This window comes from Equus quagga, chromosome 2 (genome assembly GCF_021613505.1).
Source record: "Equus quagga isolate Etosha38 chromosome 2, UCLA_HA_Equagga_1.0, whole genome shotgun sequence".
In the NCBI taxonomy this organism is placed as follows: domain Eukaryota; kingdom Metazoa; phylum Chordata; class Mammalia; order Perissodactyla; family Equidae; genus Equus; species Equus quagga.
The window spans coordinates 53,376,539-53,393,671 of record NC_060268.1 but is presented as its reverse complement, the minus strand read 5'-3'; the positions used below and the strand labels follow the sequence as shown (position 1 = coordinate 53,393,671).

General features: G+C 36.6%; 1 pseudogene; it reads left to right on the top strand.

The window, feature by feature from the left end:
* The first annotated feature begins 11,527 nt into the window (after nt 1–11,527).
* Nucleotides 11,528–12,250, top strand: LOC124235134 (putative ribosome-binding factor A, mitochondrial; annotated as a pseudogene).
* Nucleotides 12,251–17,133: the final 4,883 nt, after the last annotated feature.

Below are 17,133 nucleotides of genomic sequence, written 5' to 3'. Positions count from 1 at the left end.
TAGATTTTGAAAAATTGAGGTGCTATTTCGTGGAAGGATAACCTCAAAAGACAGTACAATTTTAATAGGTATTTATTGTTTTTTAAGTTCCTCTAATTTCTTTGGAATGCAACCTTTAAGACATATTTGAATTATCTAGTCTAATACTATCAGCATGGCTCAGTTTCTGAAAGACTGAGGGAACAAATCATGGACTAACAAGGAGATATAGAATGCCTGGAATTTTGTAGACAAGCATTTGAAATTTCAAGTATCTGGAAATATTTCTGGCTATCTGACCAAACTCTGGGTATGCTTGAGGCCATCTTGTTCTTGAAAGTATATTTTTAAAGCAAAACTGTACAAAAATGAAAGAGAAAGCCATCATCTACCCATGTAAGCCTCGTGTCACCTCAGTGTAAGTGGTGTCTGAATTGATTGATAATTGTTCTCAGAAATAGTTTAGTCTGCTAATTACCAGTATTTTTATACACTTGGTCAAAGTTAGTCATAGGTTTACCACTGAACTTTTATACTAAGGTGTTTTAACTCTTTTTAGAATTTTTTTGCAATGCTATTTTTAAAATCCACAATTTCTAAAGGATTCACTTCTGTTAGGAATATAAAAAATTCACAAGTTTCCGATCATTAAAAAGTTAGGCTGTATAATGTGTGAAGTCCCTTAGAGCTCGGACATTTCATGGTTTGCTTCAGATCTAACAAGATTTATGTGAACCCTGTGGATATTACAATTTCAAGTGTGATTTACATACTAGTAAACTATTTGCAAATTCAGAACAGAAAGTAAAGATGTTTCTATATACTTGCTTGTTATTTATAGATCGTGTAAAGTTTTCCAAAAACATTAAATATTTTCCTAAACTATGTTAGTATTTCTTTAGTTGCCTAATGTGTATCTTGACTACGATTTTGGGTTACAGGATCATAAACAAAGACTATGCTTTACTTAGTTTATAGGTTATATGGTACAGTTAAAATATTGATATGTTTGGGGAATATTCAAAAACAAGGATATAGAAGAAGGAAGAAAATGAAATGAAACTGCCCATGTAATAAAACAAGATTTAAAAATATTTAACAACTTGAATCTGAATGCCTTTAATACTTAGGGCTTCTGGTAAGATTTTAATTATTTTTAACTTGTGATAGAGCATAAGTCACTATTACATTACTCTTTCAGAAATTTGGAAAGATCGTTTAGAGATTTTAGTTTAATATCTTTATTTTGATATTTACTCAAAATTTTTGTTTTGAAAACATAAATGTGTCAAAGTCGATGATGACCAAACTCTGAAACCTTACTTGTTTGGATTATAAGGATAAATAAGATCTTTCCACTCTGAGCCCTTCCAACACTAATTTAGGATTGAGTTAAACTAGGAAAGAGTGCCACCTACTGAATCAAAATTACTTAAACAGCTCAACAGTAAGTTCCTTTTTCAGAACATGTAAAGTTCTAGCTTTTTTTCCCTCAAAGATGTGCATTTAAGAGGATCTTCATACAGAAAATTTTCTTTAAAAAATTATTCAACTAAGTGCTCCCTGCTAGGAGAAAAATAACAGACTGGCCACATGTGTTTTATCATCCCCAACATCACCCTGAAGATAATAAAGGAATCAAAAAGGTGTGAACCCAAAACAATAAGAAAATGGGAGTAGGTCTTCAGCAAGCGAGTTAATCCACCAAGTATCTGAAAGATAGAAATCAGATAGAGAACTAGTGACTGCCGTAGCAGAGTGAAAAAAAGGTACACCAGAAAATACTACCAGAGGGGCTGCACCAGTGAAAGAGCTCATATGGCCTGCAGAATTCACCAGAGGCTAGGGACTCAGGCCAAAGGCAAGGGAGGCCGAGAAAAAAATGTAGAAATGAAAGAAGAAGAGGTTAATTGTGAGTTTATATGTAGCATAGTCAAACCTTTCCCTGCCTCTCTTCCCTGCATAAGGAAAACATGGCATCTAGGCTTTGAAGTCCTAGGCGGAAAACAAGGGCAGGAGTTCATAAAGAAACAGATTGAACTAGTTGAGATCCAGAGCAGCTGTGTGACAATCCATGCTAGATACTTACAGGCCCCACCTGCCCACTGCTGCCTGGCAGTAGGCATCACCGTTTCACACAGACTTCACATTTAGTTTTTATACTACATCATTTAAAAATATTTATTGACAAGGAAGATATGCCAGATCTTTGTGGGAAACTGTAACATCAATGAGACCAAGATAAACATTTTTTAAAAATGACTACAGAGAGTAGAGCTAATTTAACAAACAGAAGAGGAAAAATATTTTATACCCTCTAATATGCTCAGAAATTAAAAAAATGATCCTGCATCCTTGTATCAGGAAAAGGACATTACGAAAAAAGCAAGAAAGACTGCTTAGAAATTAAAATTATGATTTCTGAAGTTAAAATTCAACAGAAATGTTGAAAGATAAAAGCAAGAAAATCTTCCAGGATGTAAGACAAAAAGGAATATGAGTGAAAAGGTAAAAGTTGTAGAGGACCAATGCTGGAGGTAAAATATCTAATAGAAGTTCCAGGGCTGGCCCTGTGGCTGAGTGGTTAAGTTCGTGAGTTCTGCTGCAGGCAGCCCAGTGTTTCGTCGGTTCGAATCCTGGGCACGGACATGGCACTGCTCATCAGACCACGCTGAGGTGGTGTCCCACATGCCACAACTAGAAGGACCCACAACTAAGAATATACAACTATGTACTGGGGGGCATTGGGGAGAAAAAGGAAAAATAAAATCTTAAAAAAAAAAAAAAAGAAGTTCCAGAAAGGGATAACAAAGAATAAGGAGAGAAGAAATTATGAAAGAGATAAGAAATTCCCAGAACTGAAGAAGAGTTCTAAAATTCTAAAATGGTTTATTCATTCCTCTCTTGATGGACTCTCAGGGTGTTTTCACCTTTTGGCTATTGTGAATAATGCTGTTATGAGCATTCATGTACAAGTATCTGTTTCAGTCCCTGTTTTCAATTCTTCTGGCTATACACCCAAAAGAAGGGTGGAATTGCTGGGTCATATGGTAATTCTGTGATTAGCTTTTTGAGGAACCATCAAACTGTTCTCCACAGTGCCTGCACAATTTTGCATTCCTATCAGCAATATATGAGATTCCAATTTCTCCATATCCTCGTCAACACTTGTGATTATCTGCCTTTTTTGGTCATAGTCATCCTAGTGGGTATAAAGTGGCATCTCATTATGGTCACACTCTTTTATTGTCTTAGTGGTTACCTTAGAAATTCCCACAGTCATCCTTACTTAACAAAACCTAATATTGTTAACTTTATTCTTCTCCTGGGGAAGAATCTATAAATGGTTTAACCACATTTACCAATACACCGCCCCCCCCCCCACACACACATCACTTACGACATCTTTGTCATGTATGTACTGTAATTCTACATCGCTTAAATGCCACAAGACATTAATATTGTTTTTCACATCCCTTACTTTCACAGTCAATGTGATGTAGATTTATCCTCATAATTATTGTTTTCTTTGGTCTCCATCAATTTCTGCATCTGACCTTTCATGCAAGGTTTTCTTTCTACATAATAACAACTTAGAGAATATTCTTTAATGCTTATCTGCTGTTGGCAGTATCTTTTATTTTTCTCAAAAGTGTATTAATTTTGTCTTCAATATTGAAATATTTCTAGGGTGGTAGTATTTTCACACAGCACCTTGGAGATATGTCACTGTCTTCTGAAGCTCTTGTCATTGAGACGTCAATGATGTTTCACTGCAGTTTCTTCAAAGTTAATCTATCTTTTTTTTCTGGCTGTTTTAAGATTTTTCTCTTTGTCCTGATTTACTAAAGTTTCATTTTCATGTGTTTAGTTGAGGGTTTATTTTTATTTATTCTGCTTGGGTTTTGTAGGGCTTCTTGAGTCAGTGGATTATCAACAATCATCTCTTCAAAATGTTGCCTCAGATCCATTCTTTCTCTTTTTCTTTTGGGACTTCAATTAAACATGTTAGATTCCCTCACTGAATCTGATACATCTTTTGCCCTTTACACTGTATTACCTATTTTTGTGTGTGTGAGGAAGATTGGCCCTGAGCTAACAGCTGTTGCCAATCTTCTTTTTGCTTGAGGAAGATTGTCGCTGAGCTAACATCTGTGCCAATATTCCTCTATTTTATGTGGGATGCCACCACAGCATGGCTTGACAAGTGGTCTAGGTCTGCACCAGGGATTTGAACCTGCGAACCCCTGCACACAGAAGCAGACTGAGTGAACTTAACCACTACACCACTGGGCCAGCCAGTGTATTACCTATTTTTAAATTACTCCTTGCTTCATCCTGAATAGTTTCTTCTGAAATTTATTCCTGTCACCTAATTCACTCTTCTGTTGTGACTAATCTACTAATCAAGTTTTTTTAAATTTGGTATTGTCTTTTCATGTCTGGATTTCTATTTTTTCCCCCACATCTGCTATGTCTCTTTTTTTTATAGTTTACAGTCCTCTGCTAAAATTTTGAAGCTTGATTTTGTTCCTTGAACACAATAATCACAGTTGGTTTACAAAGTCTGTGCCTGGTAATTCCAATTTCTTGAGTCCCTGTGAATCTTTTTCTGCTAATTGTTTTTTCTGCTGGTTCTAACTTATGGCATCTTGTCTCTTTGTGTGCCTCTTTATCTTTGTATTCAGGACATTGTGCTTGAAATTTTATGATAAAAATCATCTGAAACCTGTTATTGATGTTAACTTTCTCCACAAGGGGTTTTTGTTTGTCTCTGCCAGGTGCTTAAGGTGGTGAGCAGAGCAGGACCAAGGTGTGTAGTTTGCTGCACCACCAGATATGTGAAGAAAGGGCCCAGTCCATATCCTTTCTTCCAGAGAATCGGCCATCATAGCCCTAGCCCAAAGCTGGGGCTGGGTCATCACCCTTGGTGAGCACCATCCATCAATCCTCATTCCTTCAGCTCAGCAAGGCTTCTAAAAGTGAAGCTTAGTCTCTGATTTGCCATTTTAGGATTGGTATACATACCTAGGACAAAAGTGCTCCTGAAACTAATACAATTTTATATGTCAATCACACTTTAATTAAAAAAAAAGTTCCCCTAAATGGCTCACCTCTCTGGGCCCCAGTCCTCTCCCATATCTTGCCTTGTAATTCCTCACTAAATTATTAGCTGTTTCATGATTTTAAGAAGACATTTATAGTTTATCTAGCTGTTTCAGTTATTTTCAGTGGGAAGGTAGGTACAAATTATCAAGTTTACCATAATTTAAGGCCAAATGTCCTGCCTTCAAGGTTTAGTCTTAGGATTCCCTTTTAGCACTCATTGTACCTCACTCTCTCCCAAAGTAATTTCATATGCTACTTTGTGTGTATGCTGCTATCTCAAAATTTTGCCTTTTCCAAGACTTTTCTTCTGAGCACTATATAAATATATATATCTCTTCAACAGCCTAATCTACATCTCCACTTGAGTGTCTCATAGGAGCTAAACCCAAGAGTATATAGAATTGGATTTGCATCTATATGTCAGTGATTCCAGTCATATATACAATATATGTATTCCAATAATATGTATATTATTTCATTCAATTCCTACATCTTCCAGGTAGATATTATCATCAAAGTTTAGTTTGTACAGTATTCCCCCCTTATCCATGGGGGACACATTCCAAGACCCCCAATGGATGCCTGAAACCTTAGGTAGTACTGAACCCTATACATACTATGTTTTTTCCTATGCATACATACCTATGATAAAGTCTAATTTATATATTAGGCACAGTAAGAGATTAACAACAATAACTAATAATCAAATACAACAATTATAACAATATACTGTAATAAAAGTCATGTGAATGTAGTCTCTCTTTCTCTCTCTCTCAAAATATCTCATTGTACTGTAATCACCCTTCTTCTTGTGATGATGTGAGATGATACAATGCCTACATGATGAGATTAAGTGAGGTGATGACTTAGGCATCGTGATGTAGCATCCTGGTCAGGACAGAGCAGGATGGCACGAGATTTTATCATGCTACTCAAAACGGCACATTATTTAAAACATATGAATTGTTTGTTTCTGGAATTTTCCATTTAATATTTTTGGACTGTGGCTGACCATGGGTAACTGAAACCTTGAAAAGCAAAACCATGCATGGGGGGATCTACTGTATTTCCCTGATCCGTAGTGAGTCTGAATACTTTTCATTTTCTGTCATGCCAGATTAATGGAAAGAGAATCAGAGAACATAAATAATTTCTCAAAAGTCAAAATCAGTATTGAAAAAGTCAAGTCTTGGTTTTTGCTTCCTGCTAGGATGGAATAACTGAGTATCATTGTCCTGCCTTAAACAATTAGAAAATCAGACAAGATATTTGAAAAGACAGTTTTCAGGTACTAGACAACAAACAACACAAGTCAGTGATTCTGAGAGAAGGGAAATGAACAAAGTGAGCCCTTCAAGTGCTCCAGCTCACTGCCTTTAGAGAGTTTCCAGGTTGCAACACTGAGAGGTGGAACCCAAACACACCCCATTGGTTTCACTGAGTTGAAAGGATAGAGATTCAGGGAGGCCCAGGGAGCTAAAATTTGCAGGGCAAACAACCAGAGAAGAGGAAGCTGAACACAGAGAGGGGGAAGCCCACAGGAATTGCAGAAGGGCTGTTTAAGTCTTTGACTGAGTACTGATCTACACGTGCACATGTGTAAACTACTAAGGATAGGAAAAGAGCCATCAGAAGAGTATGTAAAACATCTTCAGAACTCACACAGGGCTGTAAATATTTGTATTTTCCCTCAGTCAGAGTGGACAGACCTCCAACATGTGAGGGCATAAAGTAGAGACCTTAGAATGGTATTGCCTCAGTAGTGGGGCAAAATTAGGCCCAAAATAAAGGCTGTCTGGATCCATCCTAACAATGCTTAAAATCAAGCCTTTAAAAGGTCAAATTTATTCCAAGTACCTAAATGGGGTCCCAGAATAAAACCCAAACAATTAAAGCAATACAAATAATCCAATGCTGGAGAACGTAGAACTCTCAGTGTTTGGCAACCAAAAATGATGGTCAAGAATGCAAAGAGGCAGGAAAATTGGACCCATAACCAGGGGGAAAAAATAATCAGTAGAAACAGATGCAGAAATGACACAGATGATATAATTAGTAGACGAGGACATTAAAACAGCTATTATAAATATACTCCATTTGACCAAGATGATAGAAGAAACCATGATCATGATTAAAAAAATAAAATGGAAGGTAAAAAAACTGCCACACCAAATTTCCTTAGATGAAAAATATAATATCTGAGATATAAAACACATTAGATGGGATTACCAGCAGATTACACACTACCAAATAAAAATATTAGTAAACTTGAAGAAAAAACAATACAAATTATTCAAAATGAAGCACAGAGAGAACAAAATAGAGTATGAGTGAGCTTTGAGAAAATATGAAGCAGCCTAATATAAATATAATTGGAGTCCCAGAAAGAAATATGGGTGGAGGGAGGTGAAGAAGTGGCCAGGAAATTTCCCAAATTTGATGAAGACTATGAACTCACTGATCCAACAAGTTCAATGAACCCTCAAACAAATGATACATGAAGACAAACAGCACTAAGGTACAGCATAATCAAATTGACAAAAACCAATGATTAAATCTTTAAAGCAGGCAAAGAAAAAGACATGACATACAGAAGAAAAAATACAAGAAAGACAGCCCACCTCTCATTAGAAACAATACAAATCAAATGTGAGTGATGTGATATCTTAAAAGTATTGAAAGGATAATTGCCACCAAGAATTTTATACCTAGCAAAAACATCCTTCAAAAAATGTAGAAAAGATAAAGACTTTTGCAGACTTATAAAAGCTGAGCGAATTTATCATCTTTAAGCCAGCACCATAATAAATGTTCAAGTAATCCTTTAGGTCAAAGGAAAATGATACAGACAGAAATTTGAGTCTACACAAAGATATGAAGAGCACCATATATAGTTAATATGAGGATAAATATAAAAAACATTTTATTATTTTTTCTCTCTTTAAAAGATAATTTACTGTCTAAAGCAATAGTTATAACAATATATTGTAGAGTTTGTTACATATTCAACACAATTGTATGGAGGAGAAAAAGTGGAAGTATGCTGTTATATAATTCCTATTCTGTAGAGTTTTGTAACACATAACAATGTTTTGGTCAACAATGGACCATACATATGATGGTGGTCCCATAAGATTAGTACCATATAGCTTAGGTGTGTAGTAGGTTATGCCATTTGGTTTGTGTAAGTGCACTCTGTGATGTTCACACAATGAAATTGCCCAAGGACACATTTCTCAGAACGTATCCCCATCATTAAGTGATGCATGACTGTATATGCAGTGTTTCAATATTATTTGAAGGTAGACTGTGATAAGTTAAATATTTGTACTGTCAGCCCTATATCAATGACTAAAAATATAAAAATAAGAGAAACAGCTGCTAAGCCAATAAAGAAGGCAAAACTGAATCATAAAAAACATTCTCAATTAATGCAAGGAAGTCAGGAAACAGGGAAAAAAGAATAAAGGACAGATGAGACAAATAGAAGACAGGATGAGATAAATAAAGAACAAGATGGTGAATTTAAACCCAATCATATAATAATCACATTCAATTTAAATTTATGTAGTCTAAATATTCCAACTAAAAGGCAGAGAATGTCAGAATGGATAAAAAACAAAATCCAATTAAATGCTGCCTACAAGAAACATACTCTAAATTTAAAGTCATAGATAGGACAAAAGCAAAAGGATGGAAGAAGATATACTATGCTAATACTAATAAAAAGAAAATTGAAATGGCTATATTAGAAAAAGTAGATTTCAGGGAAATAAACATTATCATAGATAAAGCCATGTCATCATGATCAAAGGGTCCAATTTATCAACAGATTATAACAATCCTAAATGTGTATGTACCTAATAGAGACTTGAAGTATAGTAATTTAAAAAAAACCGATAGAACTTAAATGAGAAATGCACAAATTAACAGCTAGTGCTAGAAATTTTAACATTGCTGTTGATAATTGATAGAACAGATTAAAAAATCAGTAAGGATGTGAAAAACCTAAAGAACAGCATCAAACAACTTGACCTACATCCAACAACAACATAATACACATTCTTATCAAGTGTACATGGTACATTTCCCAAGTTACACTATATTCTGAGACTTAGAACAAGTCTTAATAAATTTAGAAGGATTTAATTCATACAAAGTATCTTCTAAACTTAAAGGAAGTAAACTAGAATTCAATAACAGAAAGATATTTGGAAAATCTCCCCAAATATTTAAAAATGAAACACAACACGTAAATAACCAATGGGTCAAGGAAGATCACAAAAGACAGTTTTAAATGTTATGAACTGAATGAAAATAGAACCACAACTATTCAAAATTTATAGGATTACATTAAAGCTGTGTTTTCAAGGAGATTTATAGAATCAAATGTTTATATTAGAAAAGAAGAAAGCTTTAAAATCAATGAACTAAGCTTCTATCTTAAAAAATTAGAAGAAGAGCAGGGGCTGGCCCCGTGGCCGAGTGGTTAAGTTCGCACGCTCTGCTGCAGGCGGCCCAGTGTTTCGTTGGTTCGAATCCTGGACGCGGACATGGCACTGCTCATCAAACCACGCTGAGGCAGCGTCCCACATGCCACAACTAGAAGGACCCACAACAAAGAATATGCAACTATGTACCGGGGGGCTTTGGGGAGAAAAAGGAAAAATAAAACCTTTAAAAAAAAAAATTAGAAGAAGAGCAGATTAAACCCAAAGCAAGCAGAAAGAAGGAAATATTAAAAAAATAATAAAAATAATGAGGCACATGGGCACCAGCCAGAGGGCTGTGGGGCTCCCACAGGGCCATAGGGGCTACTCAGCAGCTGAGCTGGAAGTGGCTCCTCCATCTCTTCTGGCAACAAGAACTTGATCAAGAAATTTTCCTCAAAAACCATTTATGTGAGCAATTTGTGTCCAAGGCCCATGAGGAGGCAGGACCAGCTAGAGGGGAGAGTGGTGCCAAAGTCCTTAGAGATCTGGCTGATTAGATCAGTGGGTCTGGGAAGATTATGAAGGGCCTGGAGTGCTGGGATGAGGGGTTTGAACTAGTTGCCTTAAGAACAGGCAGCTAACAAAGTTTTTCATGAGATGTTTCTGAAAGAGAACTCTAAGAGCTGTGTGTAGGATGGCTTTTAGGATGTAGTGACCTGGAAGCTGAGGGAGATTGCTGCGGTCACCCAGATGGGAGGTGCTAAGTCTCTGTACTAAGGCAGGCTATACTGCATCCTGCAAGAGTTTCTCAAAACATGGTCAGGGGCCCATCTGCAACATGATGAGCTGGAGCAAATGTAACAAGTGTGGATTCCTGAGCACCACTCCCCACCTACAGAATCAAAATCTCAGGGGGTAACACTCAGGAATATCTGGGTTTGTAACAAGCACCCAACCTCCACCACCAGACATCAACTGAAATTCCCAATGAATTAGTGGAAAGTCAAAAAAAACAAATCAAATGCAGGGCCAGCCCTGTGGCCTAGTGTTGGAATCTGCACTCCACTTTGGTGGGCTGGGTTCAGGTGTTCAGATCCCGGGCAAAGAGGTACACCACTCATCAGCCATGCTGTGGCAGCAACCCACGTATAAAAAAGGTAGAGGAAGATGGGCACAGATGTTAGCTCAGGGCTAATCTTCCTCAGCTAAAAAAAAAAAAAATCAAATCATAAAAGCCCTAGAATAAAATATAGATGATTATGCATCTAAAACTTAGACATAGAAGGACTTTTTAAATGAAAAGCAACAGGGAAAAACACCATGTAGGTAGACTATACTACATAAATCTTAAGAATTTCTATATGATAAAAATATAATTAACAAATTAGGGACCAGCTCCGTGGTGGACTGGTTAAGTTTGCCACTCCGCTGCAGCGGCCCAGTGTTCGGATCCTGGGTGCAGACATGGCACCACTCGTCAGGCCACATTGAGGTGGTGTCCCACACCCCACAACTAGAAGGACCAGCAACTAAGATATACAACTATGTATGGGTGGGGTTTGGGGAGATAAAAGCAGAAAAAAAAAAAAAGATTGGCAACAGTTGTTAGCCCAGGTGCCAATCTTTAAAATAAAAAGAGAACCACTGCTCTATGTAAATGTTAGCTGCCATTATTAAAAAAACAAAATTAAATCATAAACAACAAACAGAGAAATATCTACAAGTATGGCAAAGGGTCATTATCTTTATTGTATAAAGAGCTTATATAAGCTGATAAGAAAAACACAATGGCCCCCATAGAGACCTTGACAAAGGCATGGAAAGATAATTCACAGAAAAATATAATTGGTCAAAAGTGTTTTGTCTACCTCACTAATAATGACAGAATGTGAAAAAGACCCCGCCGAGTTGTCATATCTCTTTAGACTCCTCTCAACTGTGGCAGTTTCTCAAATTTTCCTAGTTTTTGATGATCCCAACAGTTTTGAGGAGTCCTGGTTAGAAAAATGTTTTGGTATGAAAGTCTTTCCTTGGGATCTCACTTTTCCTCAAATCATGTGAGCTGGAATTCCTAATGAAGAACACCTCAAAGGAAACCAAGAAAGAGGACCATGTGCAATTAAGGGCCCCGGATGGCCCTTCTCTATAAAACACTGACGGATTTGCTGGGCATTTCTGAAGTGAACCAAGAGATCTATGACCCAAACATGGAGTTTTCCAAGGTGTCTCTTACTTGAGACCTCTCAGCTTGCTGTGTATATTGGAAGACAACTCTTTTTGCTAATAGAATGAGCACACCGAAGCCATCTCATAGAAAAGCACTGTACATATGAGGCATTATTTGATGTCTCAGCAGATCCTGAGGAATGAGCTGCCTATGGTTTTTGTCCTAGTCATACAAAATGCAGCTCTGAGATTGATCAGTTAATGGCATTTGCTCATTGTAGACCCCAAGTGAGAAAGAAGACTTTGTACAAAATGACTTACGGATCCCTACTACAGTTCACCATAATCTGATGCCATGGAATCTGCTGTGCACTCAAGTTGTGTGGAATTAATCACGAGACACTCAACAAGCAGATAATAGGATAAAAAAAGAAGAGAGAGTGCTTGGAAGTTTGAGTCCAGTGTGGTCAAAACAAGAACAGAAACAACTGGCTGAATTGACAAAGCAAATGAAAAAGAGAAGAAGAAAGCAAAACCCCTCATGGATGATGACATCCCCCTAAGAATTATCTGGTGGGCAGAATATGGAAAAATGATCTAGATTATGCTAGTGCATTTTTGGAGGAGTACACACGGGAATATGAATGTGAAGTATAAGAAGAAGAGAAATTGGAGGCAGAGGAGGTAACAGAAAGGAATCAAAAGAACTTATTATAGAATAGGAAAAAAGTAAGTTTGTGAGGCATTAACGCTGCTAATAAACTTCTTTTGAGGTGTTAAACTGATGCAGACCAACAGCTGCTATAGAAGTGTATACTGTTTTATGTTTCTGTATTACGTTACTATGTATATACATAATATAAACTCTACTTTGGAAAACAAAAATAAATGTTTAATATTTCAAATAGAAACAAAGATGAGAAGAAATCAATGAAATAGAAAAAAATCAGTAGAACCTAAAACTGGTTCTATGAGAATATCAGTTATATAGATAAGCCACTAACTGGACTGTTTAGGGATTAATAAAAGAGAGAAGAGGACCAGCCCCGGTGGCCTAGTGGTTAAGTTTGGTGGGCTCTGCTTTGTTGGCCCAGGCTTGGTCCCTGGGCACAGACCTACACCACTCGTCAGTGACCATGCTGTGGTGTTGGCCTACATACAAAATAGAGGAAGACTGGCAACAGATGTTAGCTCAGGGCGAATCTTCCTCAGCAAATAAATAAATAAATAGATAAAAGAGAGAAGAAATAAATTGCCAACATCAGGGATGTGTGGACATTACTTCACATCCATACATTGAATTTATGTTTTAGAACTTCTCCAAAGAAAACTTAAGGTCCAGATAGCTTCACTGGTGAATTTTATCAAATATTTAAGGAAGAAATAATACCAATTCTACACAAACTCTTGTGGAAAATAAAGAGTGAATATATCCTAACTCACTCCATGGGGCCAGCGTTACCCTAAAACCCAAACCAAAGATATTAAAAGAAAATTTAGCCCAATATCCCTTATGAACATAGATGCAAAAATACTTAAAATCTTAGTAAATCAAATCCAGTAATATATAAAAATGGATAATACATCATGACCAAGTGTGTTTTATCACAGGAATACATGGTTGATTTAATAATAAAAAAATAAGTCAATGTAATTCACTATATTATCACACTAAAAAAACCCAAATATGATTATCTCGATAGATTCAGGAAAAAATCACTTGACAAAATTCAACATCCATTCATGATAACTCACAGCAATCTATGAATGGGGGAAAAACCCTTCTTCAATCTAGAAAAAGGCATCTATAAAAAACCTACAGCTAACATCATACTTAACACCTTTCCCCCTTAAATAAGGAACAACGGAAGTCAATGTTACAGCCTCTGAACCTTCCTCTGGCTTTGCAATCAGAGCCCATGATTCCCTCCTCTATATCAATAAAATTATGTTTATAATCTCAATTAGAGCACTTAGCACCTTTTATTTAATTAACCCATTTACCCTTCTTCTCTCATTCTACTGTGACCTTCTAAAGGCTGTCTTTTCTTTTACTCATCTTTTATGAATGCGTATTGAATAACTCAATTAAGAGTTGTAAGAGATCTTAAGGATCATCTGGTTCAGTCATCCTATTTTCCACTAGAGGAAAGTAAACCTTAGAGAGATCAACTTATCCCATATCCCATAGCAAGTTAGTTATTGTAATAATCAACCATGTCTTTTCATCTAAGAGGTACCATCTCCTTCAACTCATCATTCTGTCAAGTGGGCTCTATTCATTCACATTATAAAGGATAAAATTACAGCTGAGAATGCTTCAGTTACTCGCCCACAGTCAATACTGAGTGTTCAGGGAAGTACACAAAGACAAGACGTTTCACATTAAAAATATTTTAGCTGTTGGAGGAAGAATATTTTCCACTGCTTCACTTTTGGTTTGTGCAACAAAAACCTGTCTTAACAATGAGAAAATGAGCTTAGAGATGCAATCTAAAACTCTGAAACTATGACCAAATTTAAACTAAATTTAAAACGTGAAATACCAATTCCTTGCTACAAGTGCCACTTTAAATGAACCTCTTTTATTATATTTACTTACGTGTGTAAACATTCCCAACCTAATCTCTAGTAGTATTTGTGATAGCTTACACGAACACATGTAACAGCAAAGTAGAAACCTAAATGGATTAAGACTTCAGGAAAATAATGCAAAATAAGTGAAGATAGCAAAATTCAGCCAGAGGTAATTATGACATAGAAATACATACCACAGAATCCTGGACAATTTCTAGATGTGAGCCACAAATTTAACTTCAGATTCCAAGCAGCCGAAGCCAATAGAGAAATGTAATCAGTTACAAGATTCACACGTGTCAATAAGGTAATATGTCTCAGAAGAAGCAGAAATTTTCCTTCCATTGAAACCTCAAAGAAATATTATCATTAAACGGACACTGTGTGGCAGTAAACAACATTCTTAACAACAACCCTACAATAATTATCATGGCGAGTTTCATAAAGGGAAGGAAGCTTGAGGAGCTCTAATACCACAGTGAGATCCTTTCATAACTCTTTAGGAAAGGAGGTGAACCCAACTAAAAGTAAACATATGAGAGGGAGGCTGATATAGAAGACAAAGTGTGGGTCTGGTAATAAACCCTGTCATAATCTCTTCCTACAGAAACCTTCTAAGAGGTTTAGAACCATCTGCTTTCTCACTCAGTCAAGACAAGAGCTTTGCAAGAGGATTCTTCTACAGGAAAAATCTAATGCATAAGATCCTCTCTTGTCCTGCTGGTATGTATAGTTTATCTGAAATCCAAAGGGTAGGTAAGACAAAGACCATGGATTTTAGAACAGTCTACTACTAGTCATAAAGAGACCAGTTGTTGCAAGACATAAAAAAGCACTACCATTCCAACAGTACCATGTACATGGAGAAACCTGCCATGTATGGGAGGGATTTCTATAGGTATGTATTGAAGAGCGTAGGACAAGGCTTTTTGTGGGTTTTTTTTTTTGAAGAAGAAGACTGGCCCTGAGCTAACATCCATGCCCATCTTCCTCTACTTTATATGTGCGATGGCTACCATGGTATGGTTTGCCAAGCAGTGCTATGTCCACACCCGGGATCCGAACTGGCGAACCCCAGGACACCAAAGTGAAACGTGCAAAATTAACTGCTGTGCCACTGGGCCGGCCCTGTGGGACAAGGTTTTTTTAGAGCATCAACCTTAAAAGAGATGGGAGACATATTAAGCTGTGTCATGAACTCATGAGTGTTCACTATACTCTTTTTCCACTTTTGCCCATGTCTGAAATTTTCCATAATAAAACACTAAGGAAAGAAAATATAATCATGTTGACAATCCTCAAAGAGGTCAATGAAGAAGTAACATTTATGAAAAATAACAAGAAATTATAAACTAGACAGAAATAAAACAAGAGTAACAGGTATAAAATGTACCAATTAGAAATTCCAGAAAAATAGTAATAGAAATTTAAAAGAAACCTCAAAACAATCCAATTACAAATGGGCAAAGATTTGAATAGATATTTTCAAAAGAAGATATATGAATGGCTGGAATAGGCACATGGAAAGATGCTCAACATCTTTAGTCATTAGGGAAAATGCAAATTAAAACTCTGATAAGATACCACTTCACACCCAGTAGTATGGTTGCAACCAAGAAGACAGACAATAACAAGTATTGGAAAAGATGTGGAGAAATGAAACCCTCATATATTGCTGATGGGTGTGTAAACAGTGCAGCTACTTTGGAAAACTCTTGGCAATGTCTTAAAATTAAACATAAATTTACAATAAAACCCAGCAATGCCACTCCTAGAAATCTACTATCCAAGAAAAAACATATGTCCACACAAAGACCTGTACATGAACATTCATAGCAGTATTATTCACGACAGCCCAAAAGTGGAAACAATCCACATGTCTATGAACTAGTGTGGGGATAAACACAATGTGGTTATTTATATAATGGAAGACTGTCAGCAACAGAAAGAAGCAAACAACTGTTACAGGCTACTAAATGGATGGACCTCAAAGAAGTCAGACGCATAGCACATATTGTATAATTCCGTTTATCTGAAATATCCAGAAAAGGCAAATCTATAGAAACAAAGTTTATCAGTGGTTGCCCAGGGCTGGAGGTGGGAACAAGGGTTGACCACAAATGGGCATAAGGGATAATTTTGGCATGACAGAAACGTTCTAAAACTGAATTGTGAAGATGGTCGCACAACTTTGTAAATTTACTAAAAATCATTGAATTGTACATTTTAAATGGTATCTAAATTTGCTACAGATTGAATGATTGTGTCCCTGAAAAATTCATATGTTGAAACCTAATGCTCAATGTGATGGCATTTGGAGGTGGGGCCTTTGAGAGGTGATTAGGTCACGAGGACAGAGCCCTTGTGAATGGGATTACTGCCGTTACAAAAGAGGCTCTAGAGAGCTCTCTCTGTCCCTCTGCTCTCACCAGACACCAAATCTGCTGATGCCTTGATCTTGGACTTCCGAGCCTCTCGAACGGTCAGAAATAAGTTTCTTTTGTTTATAAGCCACTCAGTCTATGGTGTTTTTGTTATAGCACCCACAAGTACTAACATAAAATTATACCTCAATGAAGTAGCCAGTATTAACAGTTTCTTATGTATTCTTCCAGATGTAAGTTTATATATTTATATACGTAATCATACATATTATTTTTCCCTTGCAAATGATAGCATACCATTCACACTATCCTCTGGCGTCGACCTCTGTTTGGTTTTTAAAATTGATCTTGTAGATCTTTCCACAGCAGTATGTGTATTGATCCATCATTCTTTTTTTAAATTTTATTTATTTATGGAGGAAGATTAGCCCTGAGCTAACATCTGCCACCAATCCTCCTCTTTCTACTGAGGAAGACTGGCCCTG